Here is a 9,234-nt window from a genome sequence, read left to right as displayed (position 1 = left end):
AGCAGTAACTCTGGGAGAGGAATTCAGAGAGCAGAAGAAGTTTCTCAGAAAGCTTCTTTCACACGATTTGAACTGATGATATTTCCTTTATCACCGCAGGCCTCAATGCGATTCGAAGTCCTCCTCAGGTTCTCAAAAACACTGATAGTGGACTGCCTGCATGAAACATAAGTGTAACTCTGAGAGATGAATTCACACAGCACCAAGAAGTGTTCTAAGAAAAGCTTTTTTCTAGTTTTCATCTGAGGATACTTCCTTTGTCACCGTAAGCTTCATTACGTTCAGAGTATCCCATTGCAGATTTCCAGAAAACAGTGTTAGCAAACTGAAACACTGAAGACAAACGTGTAACTCTGTGAGTTGCATTCACACATTCGAAATGCAGTTTCTCAGACGGCTTCTTTCGCAGTCTGATCTGAGGTTATTCCCTTTTTTACCATAGCCCACAAATGAGCTCCAAATATCACCATTGCGAACACAAAGATACAGAGTTTGCAAACTGTTCCAAGAAGGGAAGGGTGGAACTCTGTGTGATGAAGTCACAACATCAGAAAGCAATCTCTCAGTAAGCTTCTCTCTAGTTATTATCTGAAGATATATCCTTTTTCACCATGGGCCCCTATGGGCTTCCCAAATCTCACTTTGCAGATTCCACGAAAGAGTGTTAGCAAACTGCTTCCTGAGAACTAAGCAGTAACTCTGGGAGAGGAATTCAGAGAGCAGAAAAAAGTTTCTCAGAAAGCTTCTTTCACGATTTGAACTGATGATATTTCCTTTATCACCGCAGGCCTCAATGCGATTCAAAGAAGTCCTCCTCAGGTTCCTCAAAACACTGATAGTGGACTGCTGCATGAAACATAAGTGTAACTCTGAGAGATGAATTCACACATCACCAAGAAGTTTCTAACAAAGCTTCTTTCTAGTTTTCATCTGAGGATACTTCCTTTGTCACCGTAAGCTTCATTACGTTCAGAAGTATCCCATTGCAGATTTCCAGAAAACTGTGTTAGCAAACTGAACACTGAAGACAAACGTGTAACTCTGTGAGTTGCATTCACACATCGAAATGCAGTTTCTCAGAAGGCTTCTTTCCAGTTTTGATCTGAGGTTATTTCCTTTTTCACCATAGCCCACAATGAGCTCCCAAATATCACTTTGCAGAACACAAGATAACAGAGTTAGCAAACTGTTCCAAGAAGGGAAGGGTGGAACTCTGTGTGATGAAGTCACACATCAGAAAGCAATCTCTCAGTAAGCTTCTCTCTAGTTATTATCTGAAGATATATCCTTTTCACCATGGGCCCCTATGGGCTCCAATCTCACTTTGCAGATTCCACGAAAAGAGTGTTAGCAAACTGCTTCCTGAGAACTAAGCAGTAACTCTGGTAGAGGAATTCAGAGAGAGCAGAAGAAGTTTCTCAGAAAGCTTCTTTCACGATTGAACTGATGATATTTCCTTTATCACCGCAGGCCTCAATGCGATTCAAAGAAGTCCTCCTCAGGTTCCTCAAAAACACTGATAGTGGACTGCTGCATGAAACATAAGTGTAACTCTGAGAGATGAATTCACACATCACCAAGAAGTTTCTAACAAAGCTTCTTTCTAGTTTTCATCTGAGGATACTTCCTTTGTCACCGTAAGCTTCATTACGTTCAGAGGTATCCCATTGCAGATTTCCAGAAAACTGTGTTAGCAAACTGAACACTGAAGACAAACGTGTAACTCTGTGAGTTGCATTCACACATCGAAATGCAGTTTCTCAGAAGGCTTCTTTCCAGTTTTGATCTGAGGTTATTTCCTTTTTCACCATAGCCCACAATGAGCTCCCAAATATCACTTTGCAGAACACAAGATAACAGAGTTAGCAAACTGTTCCAAGAAGGGAAGGGTGGAACTCTGTGTGATGAAGTCACACATCAGAAAGCAATCTCTCAGTAAGTTTCTCTCTAGTTATTATCTGAAGATATATCCTTTTTCACCATGGGCCCCTATGGGCTCCCAAATCTCACTTTGCAGATTCCACGAAAAGAGTGTTAGCAAACTGCTTCCTGAGAACTAAGCAGTAACTCTGGGAGAGGAATTCAGAGAGCAGAAAGAAGTTTCTCAGAAAGCTTCTTTCACGATTTGAACTGATGATATTTCCTTTATCACCGCAGGCCTCAATGCGATTCAAAGAAGTCCTCCTCAGGTTCCTCAAAAACACTGATAGTGGACTGCTGCATGAAACATAAGTGTAACTCTGAGAGATGAATTCACACATCACCAAGAAGTTTCTAACAAAGCTTCTTTCTAGTTTTCATCTGAGGATACTTCCTTTGTCACCGTAAGCTTCATTACGTTCAGAAGTATCCCATTGCAGATTTCCAGAAAACTGTGTTAGCAAACTGAACACTGAAGACAAACGTGTAACTCTGTGAGTTGCATTCACACATCGAAATGCAGTTTCTCAGAAGGCTTCTTTCCAGTTTTGATCTGAGGTTATTTCCTTTTTCACCATAGCCCACAATGAGCTCCCAAATATCACTTTGCAGAACACAAGATAACAGAGTTAGCAAACTGTTCCAAGAAGGGAAGGGTGGAACTCTGTGTGATGAAGTCACACATCAGAAAGCAATCTCTCAGTAAGCTTCTCTCTAGTTATTATCTGAAGATATATCCTTTTTCACCATGGGCCCCTATGGGCTCCCAAATCTCACTTTGCAGATTCCACGAAAAGAGTGTTAGCAAACTGCTTCCTGAGAACTAAGCAGTAACTCTGGGAGAGGAATTCAGAGAGCAGAAAGAAGTTTCTCAGAAAGCTTCTTTCACGATTTGAACTGATGATATTTCCTTTATCACCGCAGGCCTCAATGCGATTCAAAGAAGTCCTCCTCAGGTTCCTCAAAAACACTGATAGTGGACTGCTGCATGAAACATAAGTGTAACTCTGAGAGATGAATTCACACATCACCAAGAAGTTTCTAACAAAGCTTCTTTCTAGTTTTCATCTGAGGATACTTCCTTTGTCACCGTAAGCTTCATTACGTTCAGAAGTATCCCATTGCAGATTTCCAGAAAACTGTGTTAGCAAACTGAACACTGAAGACAAACGTGTAACTCTGTGAGTTGCATTCACACATCGAAATGCAGTTTCTCAGAAGGCTTCTTTCCAGTTTTGATCTGAGGTTATTTCCTTTTTCACCATAGCCCACAATGAGCTCCCAAATATCACTTTGCAGAACACAAGATAACAGAGTTAGCAAACTGTTCCAAGAAGGGAAGGGTGGAACTCTGTGTGATGAAGTCACACATCAGAAAGCAATCTCTCAGTAAGCTTCTCTCTAGTTATTATCTGAAGATATATCCTTTTTCACCATGGGCCCCTATGGGCTCCCAAATCTCACTTTGCAGATTCCACGAAAAGAGTGTTAGCAAACTGCTTCCTGAGAACTAAGCAGTAACTCTGGGAGAGGAATTCAGAGAGCAGAAAGAAGTTTCTCAGAAAGCTTCTTTCACGATTTGAACTGATGATATTTCCTTTATCACCGCAGGCCTCAATGCGATTCAAAGAAGTCCTCCTCAGGTTCCTCAAAAACACTGATAGTGGACTGCTGCATGAAACATAAGTGTAACTCTGAGAGATGAATTCACACATCACCAAGAAGTTTCTAACAAAGCTTCTTTCTAGTTTTCATCTGAGGATACTTCCTTTGTCACCGTAAGCTTCATTACGTTCAGAAGTATCCCATTGCAGATTTCCAGAAAACTGTGTTAGCAAACTGAACACTGAAGACAAACGTGTAACTCTGTGAGTTGCATTCACACATCGAAATGCAGTTTCTCAGAAGGCTTCTTTCCAGTTTTGATCTGAGGTTATTTCCTTTTTCACCATAGCCCACAATGAGCTCCCAAATATCACTTTGCAGAACACAAGATAACAGAGTTAGCAAACTGTTCCAAGAAGGGAAGGGTGGAACTCTGTGTGATGAAGTCACACATCAGAAAGCAATCTCTCAGTAAGCTTCTCTCTAGTTATTATCTGAAGATATATCCTTTTTCACCATGGGCCCCTATGGGCTCCCAAATCTCACTTTGCAGATTCCACGAAAAGAGTGTTAGCAAACTGCTTCCTGAGAACTAAGCAGTAACTCTGGGAGAGGAATTCAGAGAGCAGAAAGAAGTTTCTCAGAAAGCTTCTTTCACGATTTGAACTGATGATATTTCCTTTATCACCGCAGGCCTCAATGCGATTCAAAGAAGTCCTCCTCAGGTTCCTCAAAAACACTGATAGTGGACTGCTGCATGAAACATAAGTGTAACTCTGAGAGATGAATTCACACATCACCAAGAAGTTTCTAACAAAGCTTCTTTCTAGTTTTCATCTGAGGATACTTCCTTTGTCACCGTAAGCTTCATTACGTTCAGAAGTATCCCATTGCAGATTTCCAGAAAACTGTGTTAGCAAACTGAACACTGAAGACAAACGTGTAACTCTGTGAGTTGCATTCACACATCGAAATGCAGTTTCTCAGAAGGCTTCTTTCCAGTTTTGATCTGAGGTTATTTCCTTTTTCACCATAGCCCACAATGAGCTCCCAAATATCACTTTGCAGAACACAAGATAACAGAGTTAGCAAACTGTTCCAAGAAGGGAAGGGTGGAACTCTGTGTGATGAAGTCACACATCAGAAAGCAATCTCTCAGTAAGCTTCTCTCTAGTTATTATCTGAAGATATATCCTTTTTCACCATGGGCCCCTATGGGCTCCCAAATCTCACTTTGCAGATTCCACGAAAAGAGTGTTAGCAAACTGCTTCCTGAGAACTAAGCAGTAACTCTGGGAGAGGAATTCAGAGAGCAGAAAGAAGTTTCTCAGAAAGCTTCTTTCACGATTTGAACTGATGATATTTCCTTTATCACCGCAGGCCTCAATGCGATTCAAAGAAGTCCTCCTCAGGTTCCTCAAAAACACTGATAGTGGACTGCTGCATGAAACATAAGTGTAACTCTGAGAGATGAATTCACACATCACCAAGAAGTTTCTAACAAAGCTTCTTTCTAGTTTTCATCTGAGGATACTTCCTTTGTCACCGTAAGCTTCATTACGTTCAGAAGTATCCCATTGCAGATTTCCAGAAAACTGTGTTAGCAAACTGAACACTGAAGACAAACGTGTAACTCTGTGAGTTGCATTCACACATCGAAATGCAGTTTCTCAGAAGGCTTCTTTCCAGTTTTGATCTGAGGTTATTTCCTTTTTCACCATAGCCCACAATGAGCTCCCAAATATCACTTTGCAGAACACAAGATAACAGAGTTAGCAAACTGTTCCAAGAAGGGAAGGGTGGAACTCTGTGTGATGAAGTCACACATCAGAAAGCAATCTCTCAGTAAGCTTCTCTCTAGTTATTATCTGAAGATATATCCTTTTTCACCATGGGCCCCTATGGGCTCCCAAATCTCACTTTGCAGATTCCACGAAAAGAGTGTTAGCAAACTGCTTCCTGAGAACTAAGCAGTAACTCTGGGAGAGGAATTCAGAGAGCAGAAAGAAGTTTCTCAGAAAGCTTCTTTCACGATTTGAACTGATGATATTTCCTTTATCACCGCAGGCCTCAATGCGATTCAAAGAAGTCCTCCTCAGGTTCCTCAAAAACACTGATAGTGGACTGCTGCATGAAACATAAGTGTAACTCTGAGAGATGAATTCACACATCACCAAGAAGTTTCTAACAAAGCTTCTTTCTAGTTTTCATCTGAGGATACTTCCTTTGTCACCGTAAGCTTCATTACGTTCAGAAGTATCCCATTGCAGATTTCCAGAAAACTGTGTTAGCAAACTGAACACTGAAGACAAACGTGTAACTCTGTGAGTTGCATTCACACATCGAAATGCAGTTTCTCAGAAGGCTTCTTTCCAGTTTTGATCTGAGGTTATTTCCTTTTTCACCATAGCCCACAATGAGCTCCCAAATATCACTTTGCAGAACACAAGATAACAGAGTTAGCAAACTGTTCCAAGAAGGGAAGGGTGGAACTCTGTGTGATGAAGTCACACATCAGAAAGCAATCTCTCAGTAAGCTTCTCTCTAGTTATTATCTGAAGATATATCCTTTTTCACCATGGGCCCCTATGGGCTCCCAAATCTCACTTTGCAGATTCCACGAAAAGAGTGTTAGCAAACTGCTTCCTGAGAACTAAGCAGTAACTCTGGGAGAGGAATTCAGAGAGCAGAAAGAAGTTTCTCAGAAAGCTTCTTTCACGATTTGAACTGATGATATTTCCTTTATCACCGCAGGCCTCAATGCGATTCAAAGAAGTCCTCCTCAGGTTCCTCAAAAACACTGATAGTGGACTGCTGCATGAAACATAAGTGTAACTCTGAGAGATGAATTCACACATCACCAAGAAGTTTCTAACAAAGCTTCTTTCTAGTTTTCATCTGAGGATACTTCCTTTGTCACCGTAAGCTTCATTACGTTCAGAAGTATCCCATTGCAGATTTCCAGAAAACTGTGTTAGCAAACTGAACACTGAAGACAAACGTGTAACTCTGTGAGTTGCATTCACACATCGAAATGCAGTTTCTCAGAAGGCTTCTTTCCAGTTTTGATCTGAGGTTATTTCCTTTTTCACCATAGCCCACAATGAGCTCCCAAATATCACTTTGCAGAACACAAGATAACAGAGTTAGCAAACTGTTCCAAGAAGGGAAGGGTGGAACTCTGTGTGATGAAGTCACACATCAGAAAGCAATCTCTCAGTAAGCTTCTCTCTAGTTATTATCTGAAGATATATCCTTTTTCACCATGGGCCCCTATGGGCTCCCAAATCTCACTTTGCAGATTCCACGAAAAGAGTGTTAGCAAACTGCTTCCTGAGAACTAAGCAGTAACTCTGGGAGAGGAATTCAGAGAGCAGAAAGAAGTTTCTCAGAAAGCTTCTTTCACGATTTGAACTGATGATATTTCCTTTATCACCGCAGGCCTCAATGCGATTCAAAGAAGTCCTCCTCAGGTTCCTCAAAAACACTGATAGTGGACTGCTGCATGAAACATAAGTGTAACTCTGAGAGATGAATTCACACATCACCAAGAAGTTTCTAACAAAGCTTCTTTCTAGTTTTCATCTGAGGATACTTCCTTTGTCACCGTAAGCTTCATTACGTTCAGAAGTATCCCATTGCAGATTTCCAGAAAACTGTGTTAGCAAACTGAACACTGAAGACAAACGTGTAACTCTGTGAGTTGCATTCACACATCGAAATGCAGTTTCTCAGAAGGCTTCTTTCCAGTTTTGATCTGAGGTTATTTCCTTTTCACCATTGCCCACAATGAGCTCCCAAATATCACTTTGCAGAACAGAAGATAACAGAGTTAGCAGACTCTTCCAAGAAGGGAAGGGTGGAACTCTGTGTGATGAAGTCACACATCAGAAAGCAATCTCTCAGTAAGCTTCTCTCTAGTTATTATCTGAAGATATATCCTTTTTCACCATGGGCCCCTATGGGCTCCCAAATCTCACTTTGCAGATTCCACGAAAAGAGTGTTAGCAAACTGCTTCCTGAGAACTAAGCAGTAACTCTGGGAGAGGAATTCAGAGAGCCGAGAGAAGTTTCTCAGAAAGCTTCTTTCACGATTTGAACTGATGATATTTCCTTTATCTCCGCAGGCCTCAATGCGATTCAAAGAAGTCCTCCTCAGGTTCCTCAAAAACACTGATAGTGGACTGCTGCATGAAACATAAGTGTAACTCTGAGAGATGAATTAACACATCACCAGGAAGTTTCTAACAAACCTTCTTTCTAGTTTTCATCTGAGGATACTTCCTTTGTCACCGTAAGCTTCATTACGTTCAGAGTTATCCCATTGCAGATTTCCAGAAAACTGTGTTAGCAAACTGAACACTGAAGACAAACGTGTAACTCTGTGAGTTGCATTCACACATCGAAATGCAGTTTCTCAGAAGGCTTCTTTCCAGTTTTGATCTGAGGTTATTTCCTTTTTCACCATAGCCCACAATGAGCTCCCAAATATCACTTTGCAGAAACACAAGATAACAGAGTTAGCAAACTGTTCCAAGAAGGGAAGGGTGGAACTCTGTGTGATGAAGTCACACATCAGAAAGCAATCTCTCAGTAAGCTTCTCTCTAGTTATTATCTGAAGATATATCCTTTTTCACCATGGGCCCCTATGGGCTCCCAAATCTCACTTTGCAGATTCCACGAAAAGAGTGTTAGCAAACTGCTTCCTGAGAACTAAGCAGTAACTCTGGGAGAGGAATTCAGAGAGCCGAGAGAAGTTTCTCAGAAAGCTTCTTTCACGATTTGAACTGATGATATTTCCTTTATCTCCGCAGGCCTCAATGCGATTCAAAGAAGTCCTCCTCAGGTTCCTCAAAAACACTGATAGTGGACTGCTGCATGAAACATAAGTGTAACTCTGAGAGATGAATTCACACATCACCAAGAAGTTTCTAACAAAGCTTCTTCTAGTTTTCATCTGAGGATACTTCCTTTGTCACCGTAAGCTTCATGACGTTCAGAAGTATCCCATTGCAGATTTCCAGAAAACTGTGTTAGCAAACTGAACACTGAAGACAAACGTGTAACTCTGTGGGTTGCATTCACACATCGAAATGCAGTTTCTCAGAAGGTCTTCTTTCCAGTTTTGATCTGAGGTTATTCCTTTTTCACCATAGCCCACAATGAGCTCCCAAATATCACTTTGCAGAACACAAGATAAACAGAGTTAGCAAACTGTTCCAAGAAGGGAAGGGTGGAACTCTGTGTGATGAAGTCCCACATCAGAAAGCAATGTCTCAGTAAGCTTCTCCCTAGTTATTATCTGAAGATATATCATTTTTCACCATGGGCCCCTATGGGCTCCCAAATCTCACATTGCAGATTCCACGAAAAGATCTGTTAGCAAACGCTTCCTGAGAACTAAGCGAGTAAATCGTGGCGAGAGGAATCAGAGAGCAGAAAGAAGTTTCTCAGAAAGCTTCTTTCACGATTTGAACTGATGATTCCTTTATCACCGCAGGCCTCAATGCGATTCAAAGAAGTCCTCCTCAGGTTCCTAAAACACTGATAGTGGACTGCTGCATGAAACATAAGTGTAACTCTGAGAGTGAATTCACACATCACCAAGAAGTTTTAACAAAGCTTTCTTTCTAGTTTTCATCTGAGGATACTTCCTTTGTCACCGTAAGCTCATTACGTTCAGAAGTATCCCATTGCAGATTTCCAGA

Source organism: Rhinopithecus roxellana, chromosome 3 (genome assembly GCF_007565055.1).
Source record: "Rhinopithecus roxellana isolate Shanxi Qingling chromosome 3, ASM756505v1, whole genome shotgun sequence".
Classification (NCBI taxonomy): domain Eukaryota; kingdom Metazoa; phylum Chordata; class Mammalia; order Primates; family Cercopithecidae; genus Rhinopithecus; species Rhinopithecus roxellana.
Note: the sequence above shows the minus strand (reverse complement) of the source record.